At 40.6% G+C, this 14,084-nt stretch overlaps 1 protein-coding gene across 9 annotated transcripts in view; it reads right to left on the bottom strand.

The window, feature by feature from the left end:
* ERBIN (erbb2 interacting protein) overlaps nucleotides 1–12,178 on the bottom strand; it is a 106,436-nt gene extending 94,258 nt beyond the window's left edge. For all 9 annotated transcript variants that reach the window (XM_079915269.1, XM_079915273.1, XM_079915275.1 and 6 more), the window contains exon 1: nucleotides 12,039–12,178. The gene's annotated coding sequence lies outside the window, so the exon portion shown is untranslated. The remainder of the gene's footprint in view (nucleotides 1–12,038) is intronic.
* Nucleotides 12,179–14,084: the final 1,906 nt, after the last annotated feature.

Here is a 14,084-nt window from a genome sequence, read left to right as displayed (position 1 = left end):
GCAGCAGCTCTCACCTTCCCTCCATTAAGTTTTTTGGAAATAAGCTTAATGAAAAAATATACATAATTCTTAACAATAACAAAAAATATGCATACTAATAAGAAACATGGATATGACAAGAAGAAAATCATAAAATCCACTGAAGGGCATAAAGTATTAAATAAATGGAAAATTTACTTTCCTAGAAAGAGATATGCTATTGTAAAGGTATCAATTACTTCTTAAACTATCTATAAATTCAAGCACTCTCAATCAACATACCAACAAGTAGTATTTTTAGAACTTAATGATTCAAGTCCACCTGGAAAATTTTTTCAAAAGTAGAGTAATAGGGCTTCCCTGGTGGCGCAGTGGTTGAGAGTCCGCCTGCTGATGCGGGAGACATGGGTTCGTGCCCCGGTCCGGGAAGATCCCACATGCTGCGGAGCGGCTGGGCCCGTGAGCCATGGCCGCTGAGCCTGCACGTCCAGAGCCTGTGCTCCACAACTGGAGAGGCCACGATAGTGAGAGGCCCACGTACCGCAAAAAAAAAAAAAAAAAGTAGAGTAATAAAGTGACACTTCCAGATATTAAGCATACTATAATGAGGACAGGAGGGAAAATGAAGATAGCATAACAAAAACACAAATAAAAAAGAAGACTTTCATATAGATTAAGTATATTTGGGAATTTTCTATTGATAAAGATAGAATTTTAGAAGTAAAAAAGGTGATTTATTCAATAAATGGTGTTACAACAACTGGTTAGAAATTTGGAGAGAATCAATCTAGATAATTATTTCACTCCTTAAGCCAAAGTAAGAAAACTTAGGTTATTATTTTTATAATCTTGGCATTAATCCTTTCTAAGAATACCCTTAAGCCCAAAAATGCACAGACTGACAAATATGACTACATTAAAATTTAAACTTCTAAATGGCAAACACCATAACCAAAGCATGTAAGTAACAAGTCAACTAAATCCATGTAGAACACAAAAGGCATACAAATATGTAATATTCCTAAAAGAATTTTTACATTTAACTTGCCAACATCACAGTTAGTAAGTTGCAATCTGACTCCAAAGCCTATGTTATATATATACTACTATGCTGCCTGTCTCAGATTTGCACAAGTACTTTAGCTAATATCCAATTTGTTCAAGAATGCTCATAAAGAGGTACTCTCATATATAATTGGTGGAAGTATAAATGGATACAAACTCTTCTGAGGGAATTTGATTCTATCAATTTCAACTACACACATAGCAAATGCACTTTAGGTATTTATCCACCAGAAAAAATTCATACAAGTGTAAAAATTTACATGCAAAGAATACAAGAATAAACCTATATTCTGTACAGCACTGTCATGTATATGAAACAAAATTCATATTTATGGCAAGACAAGAGAAATTTAAATGTAAAATTTTTCTCTGCCCTCCCCTCACACTGTACATTGTGTATCCACATTATGCATTGACCAAACCTCCCCCATCAGCAGGAATACCTGCTCAACCATAAACAGCAACATTCTGCCAGCATCAACAGGACGACTCAAAGGATACCATTCCTTCTTGACCCTGTAAAGGGTCACATGACCCACCACAATGGCACTTATATCTGGATTATATAAACTGTCAATAATTTATCGTACAGCCCTCTGTCTCAAAAAAAACTTATATACTATGTGTTGACTTCTAATAGGTGGAATAGTTCTCAGAGCTGTCTGAGATGCTCTTCCCAGGTTATAATCCTCAAATTTGGCTCAAATATAATTTTCCAATTCTTAGATGGACTGATTAATTTTTCATCAACATGTATAACAACCTAGAAACAATTCTAATGCTAATTAACACATATACATACCTACTATATCCCCTTAAATATAAATGAAATATATCTTCCATTTTTGTTTAAAGATACTTACACATGTACACACATGCACACTTACATGTTTGAATACATACAGAAGTCTTCAGAAGAATAAAAAACACACTGAGGATCTCTGGGAAGTGGAATTATAGGGAATTTCCATCTTCTATATTATAAATTTCTGTATTTGAATTTGTACAACGAGTAAAAAAAAAAAAATTAAGGTAATTGTTTTAGCCCTTTGCCTAAAAAAAGCCTCTCAGTGCTTGTACCTTGTCCAGCCCTCCAAGCCTACCCTAAAGTATGTCACTCTATAGATACCTAAAAGACAGAATTGATAGAAATGGTACTGATTTCAATAACCAAGTTCAAAAAAGATAAAGAAGATAGACTCTCAGGGTTTCTAGCTTGGGAACAATTTTCAAAAGAAAGAGCATACAGGACATTATGTTGCTATCAGGTATCTCTGACCCATCGAACTGCATCTACTATACAAAGTCTCTGATATTCTTCAGCTAGCCCCAGGACAATTAACTAAATCTTTTCAAGTACCCAGAGATTAACAGGGCACCCAAAGAATCCGTTTGTTGCCACCAGGATCCTTATCTTTTCCTAAAAGACTGAGAGTAAATCTATTCTAGCCACAAAAAGATATCCCAATATGCCTCTAAAATCACTTCCAAAATCTCCAGGGATGGGGGAAGTCAAACCAACTTATTCTAGACTGGGTGATAGCCTCGGCAAGGAGATTCATTTTTAGATTACACGTTTCTTGTGTCGGCCCTAATACAAATGACACAACTTTCTCTTACCCCAGCCCACAGCATTCTAGAATTGGTCTAAGGTTTGAAATTCCAAGGACACAATTATCAAGAAAATAAGATACATGCTCCAAACTTTGGGATTATATAAACAATAAAGCCTTCATATGGAAAAATACAATTGCACCAAAATCACTGCATTCATACTAAAATAGAGCCCCAACATTATCTCCATAAGGAACCTATCCAACATAGACCATAAACGTACTGATTCATTCCATCCACCTTTCATATAGTAACCTGGAATTACTAAGGAACGAAATATTTCACCTAAGTATATTTTACCACGTGCTACATTTTAGAATTTTATCCCTTTAGAAATACGTCAAAAATTAACTGGACTACAGGGACTTCTGGCTGAAAATGTCTCATCAAATGTTTAACTCATCTCCCTCACCAAAAAAAAAAAAAAAACAGTACAGAAACAAAACTAGTTCTCACTATCAGAAAAAAGTTACAACTATGGAAAGGGAAAACACTAGAATGAACTCTGTGGTGCTGGATTAGAACCAGAAGTACCACTGCAAAATCATTCTATATTTATAGAAATATAGATGTAAATGTAAATGTGAATGTGTACGTGTGCGCACATAAAAATATCCCCTACCTCTACATACTAAGAAGGCCAGGTGCAGCAACACTCCAAGAGCAATGAGCACAAGAAGTGCTCCGATCCTGGCTTCTAAGTACCATTTTCCACTAAAAATAACTGGCGCAAGTTTGTAGGTAAGTCTGGAACAGCATATTGTGCTAGATACAAAAAAGTGCTCAAAGAAGGAAGAGGTATGTCAAAAAGAAAATAAACCAGATGGAAGGGGTTCCCACTAGCCTAATCAACAACAATTTGAGTACCAAAATAAATGATAGTAGATTATAACTCAGTGAATATAATAGGTAATCATGAATAGACAGAGATGTAAATAAAGGAATACATTAAAAATCTGATGAGGAACAAAATATTTACATAGTTTCAACACCTAGCCCAAAAATATTAATTACAAATGAGAAAGGAGTACCTTGACATAGGTAATGTCTGGCACTTACAACCTTAATCACATAACCAATTCCTATCAATAATGGGACAACTGAAATTGCCTGGCACCTGATAAGATACAGGAGAAGAATGCAACACCACTTCCATGATAATCCTGCCAAAGATCTAATAATGAAAATCTAATTAAAATGTCAGAGAAATGCAAATTAAGGGTTATTCTACAAAATAGCTAGAGCTATAATCTTCAAAGTATCAAGTCAGTCCCCTGAAAGTAAAGATAAAAACTGTTCCAGATTAAAGAAGACTAAAGAGACATGACGACTAAATGCAATACATGATTCTAAACTACTTTTAATCTAAAAGACATTGGGACGATTTGTCAGATTCAGATGTTAGTAATGTATTCTTGTTAACTTCCTAATTTAATAGTTATGATGTTATTATGTAGGAGAATGCCCTTGTTTGTAGGAAATAAACATTAAAGTATCTGGGGGTGATGAGGCATCAGAGGTGGACAGCTTACTATCAAATGGTTCAGGAACAAAAAAAATTCTTTGTACTATGCTACTAACTTTCCTGTGTATCTGTCATTGTTCCAAACTTTAAAATATGAAAAAAAAATTACAAAAAAAAAACTATAGTGGCACTAAAAAACCTAGGAGGGGTACATCTACATATAAGAACAGAAAGGAATTTGTAGAGAATAAAAAGTGGATTGGGGCGGGGTGGGGGTGGTGGTGGAGAGGGCGGATGACAACAAAACACATCTGAAGAACCAGATACACAAGACAAGTATAAAGTGGGATCTCCAAAAAGGATAAGTTTTCTTAGCAAGAACCATTGGAAGAAGTATGTGTCCCGGGCAGTCAGCCAGGTAATAAAACCATAGTAGAACAGCTGCATGGCTAAGGCCTCCAGCACAGCTCTCAATACTGTGGGCGATCTGACATTTGGACAGTATAACTGTGAAACAGGGGAATATTATCTCCTGAGGGACAAGAAATATGTGTAAGAGGACAAGCTACCCTAAGGAGAAACCCATTAGCTAAATATACCAAAGACAGAAAAACTGGGATTCACTTGGGCTGGGGAAATACACTTAAATGACCAATACAGTACAGTCTGGACCATCATATAAAACTTTACAATGAAAAATCTAACATTTGAGGAAAAACCAAAAGCATGATGGACATACCAAGCACAAGAACAAACTTCCTATATTTTTAACAGAGCAAACAGAAGTCAATGTAAAAGTAATATATATCTCAGAGATTCAAGAGCTTATGTGTGGACCAAAAAATAAAAATCAACTCCTATGAAAATGCAAAGCAAGAGTTCTTAGAAATTCTATTTTCCTTCCCAAAAAAGTAATGAAATAATTGAAAAGAAATGAAGACCAAATTAATGAGCTAAACAATCAAGCCTCAGGATTCTCCCAGAATGAAAAGAAAAAAAAAAAAAAATCAAAGCAAGTAACAAAAGCTCCACAAATACCAACATCCAGCTAAGTTCTCAAAGTGTGGTCAATGGGCCCTGGAAGTCCTGGGAGACTTTCAAGGACTTTTCAAGGTCAATACTATTTTCATCATAATATTAAAACATCATTTGCCCTTTCCCACTATACTGACAGCAACGGTGGGTAAAATCACTAGCATCTTAGCACACAGTGACATCAAGCTCGACTAGCACCATTACATATTCCCAGATTTCTTTTCAAATGCCACTTTCACTTAAGTATATCTTTTTTTTTTTTTTTTTTTTGCGGTACGCGGGCCTCTCACTGTTGTGGCCTCTCCCATCGCGGAGCACAGGCTCCGGATGCGCAGGCTCAGCAGCCATGGCTCACGGGCCTAGCCGCTCCGCGGCATGTGGGATCTTCCCAGACCGGGGCACAAACCCATGTCCCCTGCATCGGCAGGCGGACTCTCAACCACTGTGCCACCAGGGAAGCCCAAGTATGTCTTTAATGAAGCAATAAAAAAAAAAATTTTTTTTTTTTAATTTGGCCGTGCCGCGTGACTTGCGAGATCCTAGTTCCCTGACCAGGGATCGAACCCCGGCCCTCTGCAGTGAGTCCTAACCACTGGACCGCCAGAGAATCCCCCTCCCAAAATAATAATTTTATTAAGTCTCAACTCTTCGATACATGTCTTCTTCATATTCTATGTGGAGAAATAGCAACCTTGAGGAAGAGCACTTGTGTAAATTACTTTGAGTTGTGAACTAAATTAGCCTTTTTTTAATGGAACAACATTTTGACCTTAAAGAGAGAATGAGAAATTATGGTCATATAGACTTAGGAATTTGGCAGACATTTTCTCAAAAATAAACCGAGTAACCTGTAACTTCAAGGGAAAAACACTGACAGTATTTGTTACGCATGATTAATATTCGAGCTTCCAAGTGAAAATTTAGAATTGTGGAAAACTTATATCTGCCACCCTGAGCTTTACAGCTTCGTATTAAGGACTTCTGATGAGATTACTGGTGACATTAACAACTTTTTTGGTTTTGTTACTGCATAATGAAATGTGTCAACTTTGGGGAAAAAATGTGTAACTCAATGAACCTGTATTTCCCAAACAACCAATACACGGTGTTACGAAATCATAAACAGGTGAAAGATTCATTCAAAGTGCAAGATACACCACGGATTTTCAGATAACAAGAAATGGAAAATTCAGTGATATGGTTTCAGATTCAACACTGCAGCTCTCCTTTAAAAAACTACCACTTGTCAAATGTTGGCTAAAATACCTCTTCCTTTTCCAACCATGTGTCTGTATAATACAAGATTTCTTCATATACTTCAACCAACACAATATATTGCAAGATTGAATGCAGAAGCAGATATGAGAATCAAGCTGTTCTCTATTCAAGCAAACACAAGACACTTCCAAATACATATAACAATGCCACTCTTTGCTAAAGATTTGTTTTGGAAAACAGGTTTTTTTAAAAAAACCTAATTTAATTTTTAAAAAATATTTGTATTAAAAGAGGGTTACACTAACAGGCAATGGTTTATTATTTTTTAATTAATTTTTAAAATTTTGTAATACAGGAAATATAATAAATATAACCCACATAAACTAAAGCTCTGTGGGGTTCTTAGTAAATTTTAAGAGAGTAAAGAGATCCTAAGACCAAAAAGTTTGAGAACAGCTGCCTTAGGGCTAGTTACTATTACTTGTAATTATACTATGCTATAATAGAGTGAATCCTCCTAAGGACAAATAAAATGTATAAGGCACTCATCTGCAAAGCAGGTTGTCTGAGACTACTCTATTTTTTTTAACTTTTTATTTGTATACAATTTTTAAAGGTTACTTTCCATTTATACTTATTACAAAATATGGGCTATATTTCCCGTGTTGTGAGACTACTCTGTTTTCTAAGTTACTCAGTCTTCTTTTCCACTCTTCTATTCCCTCATTGTATTGGGTTGGCCAAGAAGTTTGTTTGGGTTTTTCTGCAACATCTTATGAAAAACCTGAATGAACATTTTGGCCCACCCAATATCATAGGCTCTAGCTTCATGATGCTGTCAGTGTGCTTCCTCACCTCTTCTAGTACATCAAAAAGGCAGGAAACAGCTCAGTATAATCAAAAACAAATGGGCGGGCTTCTCTGGTGGCGCAGTGGTTGCGAGTCCGCCTGCCGATGCAGGGGACACGGGTTCGTGCCCCAGTCCGGTAAGATCCCACATGCCGCAGAGCGGCTGGGCCCGTGAGCCATGGCCGCTGAGCCTGTGTGTCCGGAGCCTGTGCTCCGCAATGGGAGAGGCCGCGGCAGTGAGAGGCCCGCGCACCGCAAAACAAACAAACAAAAAAAAATGGGCTCTGAATAAGGATGTCCCTATGAATGAAGTCCCCAGATTTTATTACATCTATTTTGATTACTTAAATGTCTCTTTTATTATTTTCTAGTTCTTCTACCACACTCTATATACCTAAAGTCATAGGTAGATAAATAACCTCCAGATAAGTAGAATCTTCTTTTATTAACTTAATTTTTAGATATTCTTTCCTATTGTCTCACATACTATCAATTATAAAGCCTGGCGTGGCCTTAATCCAATGGTACCTGGAACAAAATCTGAAGTGAAAAGAATAAAGTGAGTGATAGAATTCCACTCTGTTTCTTTCATAAAAACAGACAAAAGAAGGCAATTTCAAAAATGTAGGGACACTGACAGAGAAGACACCTAATTTGAGAGGTAGGACAGGAAGGAAAGGAACAAATAGAGAAGGGAGGTATAGAGGTATAAGCTTGTGTGTTTTAAGAGGCTGAAAGCATAATAAAGCAAGGAGGTATTGGGGGGAGGGTTAATTAATATAAGAATACATAACACCACGATATTATCTTAACAGGTAAATCTGGTGATATTAAAGAGAAAAAAAAGAATTGAAACAAAACAAATAAAAACAAATACACTGATGAGTATTAGGTTAATACTGACATGTAAACTGAGTTGGAATGAAAAGGGATATTCAGAGTTCAATGGAGCTGAGCAAATAAATATTTTCTACTGTTTTAAACAACTTTTTAAGTGATAAGCATAGACTAGTAAAGTTCAAAAAGAGGAGAAGGGCAAAATATAATTAAAAAGCAAGAACTGAACATGGAGAAAATAGGGGAAGTAAACGAAGCTAACTATAAAAATAGGAAGATAAAGGAATTAGAAGAGAAAGCTGAATAACAGCTAGATTTCTTTTTTTATAAAGACAGAAAAAGTTAAATATGAAAAATGATGTAGTACATTTCAAGTGATGATAGGCACCAAGAAATAAACAAAAAATAATAGGGAGTAAATCACAGAAAAGTAGAAGGCATTAGTGCTGAGCTTATTTCCTTAGACAATTCAAAAGTAGATATTATCGAGCATAATCCACATACACATTTTTCATGGCAAACAGTGTGCATTTAAAAACTGAATAATCGGGACTTCCCTGGTGGCACAGTAGTTAAGAATCCACCTGCCAATGCAGGGGACACGGGTTCGAGCCCTGGCCCGGGAAGATCCCACATGCCGCAGAGCAACCAAGCCTATGCGCCACAACTACTGAGCCCGTTCGCCTAGAGCCCAAGCTCCGCGACAAGAGAAGCCACTGCAATGAGAAGCCCGCGCACCACAATGAAGAGTAGCTCCTGATCGCCGCAACCAGAGAAAGCTCACGCAGAGCAACAAAGACCCAACGCAGCCAAAAATAAAAAATAAATAAAATAATTTAAAAAAAAGAATCTGCATGGGACACGGGTTCGAGCCCTGGTCCAGGAAGATCCCACATGCCGTGCAGCAACTAAGCCCACGAGCCACAACTAAGCCTGCGCTCTATAGCCCGCGAGCCAAAACTACTGAGCCTGTGCGCCACAACTACTGAAGCCCACGCGCCCAGAGCCCGTGCTCCGCAACAAGAGAAGCCACGGCAACTAGAGAAAGCGCGTGTGCAGCAACGAAGACCTACCGCAGCCAAAAAATAAACTAATTAATTTAAAAAAAAAACTGAATAATCTATTATTAACAGCTAAACACGGGTACAATATATGTTAAAAGGAAAACAGAAAGGCATCTTTAGGACTTTATAACACAGGTGTTCCCAGAATAAAAACAAGACATGTGACAGAGAAATGGATGAGCAACGGAAAAAAACGTAAGCAACAAAGTCTGTTTAAAGAGAATCTAGGTAAGCAGCAATTACAAAAAAAGATTACTTTCCTATCCAACATCACTAAAATCTGCATAATCCCAAATACTTTGTAAACACTGCCATAATCTATTTCTAAGCGAAAAACAGCTTACACTCTAAACCATGTCATCTATAAGCAATTATTTAAAATAAATTCCCAAATATGCACCTAATTTTCTGAAATTTTCATGTGTTTCTTAAAGGTATCATTTACTACCAAGAGCTCAATACCAATATTCCTAAAATACCTGAATTTTAGAGATTTACCAATGATACATGCAAAATGTCTCTAACTATAATTATCACTTCATTAATAAAAAAAATGCAATAAAAATTTGCTTTCCATATTTGAACCTCTGTAAGCTTTTTATACATGAAGTTTGTAATAGTTTGTTCTCAAACAGCAGGCAGACTTCATAACATAATATTTGAATTAATTAGTTGAAAGATTAAGTTTATCACTATGGAATACTCTTAAGTACCTTCAATAAACAGTGCCATTAAGAGAGCATTTTGCGCAAACACCTTGGACATACTCTAGATTTGCCAATTTAATCTAAGAAAACCCACACAATGTTAACAGTATCCAAAATTTGAAGCCATTTTAAAATATTTTAATTATCATCTTTTTTAAACTTCTTTTCACTGTCACATTTTAAACGAGACTTTGAAAAATATTTATAGTTTGACAATACTATAAAACCTAAAATTCATTACCTTAATTCAGTGCTAACCTAATAAAATTCTAAGTAAACTGAAAAGTAAATTTTGCCTTGTTAAGGGGAAAAAAAGGACTCAAAGGCAACTACAAAGGTGAACATCTCACTTTTAAAAATGTGTTGTCTGCATTTAAACATACTATTGCTCCCTCAAGGAAAAAAAAAAATCAAGAGCTATATTTAAAAACAGGGATTTATTTAAGTAGGTATTTTCGAGGGCTATAATACTTTTTATAAGTAAAATTCACTAATGCAGAGAAACATTTTCACAAAGTGATAATTCTCTATAAAAGACTTGCTCTATTAAGGTTTTGCTGCTCGGAAGCCAAGTATAAACCATATAAGGAAACCAAAGTTCAATGCCATTTATTTTGTTCCCCTCTTTCAGATGCCCAAGAATAATAACCTCTTTTGTTGCCTAATGATACGTCCCAAAATCATAAAGTAGATTAGTTATACGCTTTAAATTTCTGGATAAAGCCACTTTGACCTAACAGGAATTACCTGATGGGTCACAAATCTTACCAACAATTTAAAAAATTAAAAAAATTTTAAAAAGGAGCTCCAGAGACTAAGCTCTACGGAAAAATTCAAAACAGTACAGGGTAAGACTTAAAAGATTCCCATTCTGAAATATACTTGTGAAATAATTTGATCCTGTCCTTTAAGACCTACCTTTTCTCGTCTTTGAACTAAAGAAAGCCACCTATTTTTCCTTGAGGTAGCATGGGCAAATAAACATCAGTTTATATTTAAGATACACCTACCAACAAAATACCGTATTTATTTAATATTTATTTAAAAGCACAGTACTATCTTTCACCTCCCTTTACCACAAAAGTACTGGGGGAAAAAACAACCTTAAAAAGACACACATTAAAACACCACTGAAGAAACCGTTTGTGTTTGCTGCGACCAAAACTAGTTTCATCTATACAGACTACGGACTGGTTCAGAAGTGTTTACATCTATAACTGACTGGTGGAATGTCCCCCCTGCTTCACTAATCCCTGCCCCCAAGGCAGATACTCATCACTTTCTGGGCGGCAGAACCGGCCAAAACACTTGGGCCAACACAAAAATGTAAATACTGTACTATTCAAAAAGCACAGCTGTTTATCACAATCAACGTGATGATGCCCATGAAAATTGTTTTAAGCGTTTTACTTGCCTTCCTGTATCTTCTGTTTTGAACTGCACAGAAGTCCTAACAAGCCAAACCACTTACAGGTGTTCACGTTTGTTTTTTAATTATAACTCTCTCTTTGTCCATAATACTTACTCCCTCCTTTTTCTTTCTACTAAGTCAGTAACAAGAAAAACCTAGACGACAGTTGCTTTCAATTAATTAACCCAACAAGCATTATCAAGTTCTAAATGTCTGAAAGGAACAAGTTATTGAAGAAATGTATTACCTACCTAGGAAAACGACTAAGAATGGCAAAGTTTTTGGCTTATAAGATCCAAATGAAATATACCCATAAAGGTTGGTACTAAAAAAATCTCTATATACAATTAAACACAAAAGCCAAGTAATCGGTAACAGTATAAACAAATGTGGCAGCCATCTCAGCAGCAGCAAATCCCTCCCCGCAGTGACCTAACTTTCTTCCAAAACAATAAGTTGCCGGATTCAGCAACTTAATAAATCAGAAATATACATCGTATATGTTCCGGGAAACTAAAACTTCTGGACCTTGTGCCGAACAAAGGCACTCCTTCCTCGGATTGCTGAAAACTTTTCGACCCACCGCACTCTTACAACCTCTTCTAAAATAACCAGAGTCCAGATGGTAGAAGAAGGAATAAAATCAGTTCTACTATTCAGCACCCAAAACACTATCCAGTTCGACATCAGAAAGGGAGAATCTAGGTGAACTTCAGAAGAAGTGAAAAACGCTAAAGTTCCCTCACTTTCCTGGCCCGGGAGCTTTGTGACTCGTAGACACTTGTGAAAATTACCTTTCGGTCGGGCAGTGTCTCAGGGCCGCTTTTTCAAGGCTTCGCCTGACATGATTTCCTTCCCTTCATTAGTCACTTCGGATCCAGCCGAATTTCTCTCTCTGGTGAGAGCGGATGTGAAGTGGCCTCCCGCAGTAGGAAGAGTAGGTGGCTTTGGTGGGGGCTGGGACGCGGACTGGTTTCCTGGTCTCGAGTTCTGCAGGAGTTTCCCAGACCCAACTAGGATCTCCGCCGAAAAACAAAAACTTTTCACTCGTGACACCGCCCGGAATTACCGTGCGAAACTCACTTCCTGCCGTGGCGAGCAGCAGGATCCAACTCGGTCCAGAGGAACCCGGAAAACCAGCTCCACGCGCGCCGGGGAGGGGGAGGGCAGGGGACGTCAGCTGCGAACCTGGGACTCCGGGCGACCCGCGCGCCCCGACACCCGACGGCGGCAGAACCTGGCCGGCGGGGGGCGAAGACGCCGCCGGTGCGCTGGGCGAGCCTCGGCCGCGCTAGGCCGCCACCTCCTTCTCGCCGCCGCCCCCGGAGCCGGGCGGCGGGGTTATTGTCTCGATAGCGCCTGCCGCGCCCTTCGCCTGCGCCGCCGCCGCGGCCGCCCCGAGCTAGAGCCGAGGGGCCGGACAGGCTCGATGGCGGCCCCCTCCCCGGGCCGTCCGTCGGGCCGTCCGTCCTTCCGTCCGTCCCTCCCGCTTTCCCTTCTCGCCCTCGAGCCCTCTTCTCCCTCTCCCGTTTCCCCGCCGCCGTCCCCTCGCTCCCCTCCTCGTTCTTCTTCCCCGGCGGCGGCGGCTCCCCCGGGAAGCGCAGGGGGTGGGGGCAGGCGGCAGCTTCGTCTCCTCACGAGCTCGCGGGGCCGCGGCAGGGGCCGAGGCTGCGTCCCGCGCCACCGCGCCACATTCACTCGAGCGAGAGAGTGCGAGGGGCGGGGAGGGGAGGGAGGGAGAGGAGAGAAAGGAGGAGGAAGGGGGCTGGGGCGGAGGGGAGTTACTGCCTCACAGGCCGCGGCGGCAACAGCGCCACCGCCCCGGCGGCGAGGGGGGAAGAGACTGCGCGCGGCGGCGGCTCCGCGGCGGGGGCGGGGGCGAGGGCGGGGCGGCCTCCCGCGGGCTTCGCCCCAACCGCCAACAGTGGGGCTGGAGGCCGGCGCGAGCCAGTCACCGCGCGCGGGGGCGGTGCGGGCCGACGTCGGCAGGGTGGGGGTAGGGGGGGCTGCGGGCCCGGGGCCGTGGGCCGGGGACCGGGGGGTGGGGTCGGCGGCGGCTGGGGGTTCGCTTGCGAAGCGCGGCATGAGGCCCGCTCAGGCCCAGGCCTGGGAGGCCTTCCTGCGGCTTCCCGGCTGCCCAAGGTGGGGGACTCGGATGAAGCCGACCCCGGCTGCCCCCGCCCAGCCTGGGAGACCGAGAGTCCCCAAGCCTCCTCCACCCCAGCCGATTGAGTTTCTTTGTACGACAGTAATCGGTGCGAAGGGTTCATGTCCAAACCGATTTTAAGGCTGCAGGTATCTCTTTCAACTGCAGCACTCCAACTTCCTCTAATGGCACGCTCAGTTTGCAAGAAACCACAGCGGCAGCGCGGTGGAGCTTCCCACGCCAGCCCTTGCTCCGAGCTTTCTCGGACAGCAACGCAGCTGAGGCTCCTCCAACTCTCAACCTCACACCGGCGGGGAGACAAAGCTGGCACTGGGAGGGGGGAAATGGCCCGCGAAATTGCCTCGAGATAGTGCCTTTGTTAGAGGAAACATTGTATACACTCCGAACGCAACGTAGGCTTCCAACCCCGGCGGTTTCGGTGATGCAGTCGTTGAATTACGCTGGCCCTAGTGAAACTCAGCCTGGCAGGGTTTGCGTTTATTGCGGAGAGAGCTGCTTAGGCATTCCTATCAACACATATGGCATAAAACGCCTCAACCATAACATTGCAGTTTTTGCAGTTACCGCTTTAAATATGTTAACAGACAAGACGGCCTTGTTTTACCCCGAGAAGGAGCGCAGTAGATAACGAAACAAACCATTCCCCGCCCCCAGTCTCTGCAGTACTTAACCG

The sequence above is a fragment of the Stenella coeruleoalba genome (assembly GCF_951394435.1).
Source record: "Stenella coeruleoalba genome assembly, chromosome: 3".
NCBI lineage: Eukaryota > Metazoa > Chordata > Mammalia > Artiodactyla > Delphinidae > Stenella > Stenella coeruleoalba.
This window is presented reverse-complemented; position numbering and strand designations above follow the sequence as displayed.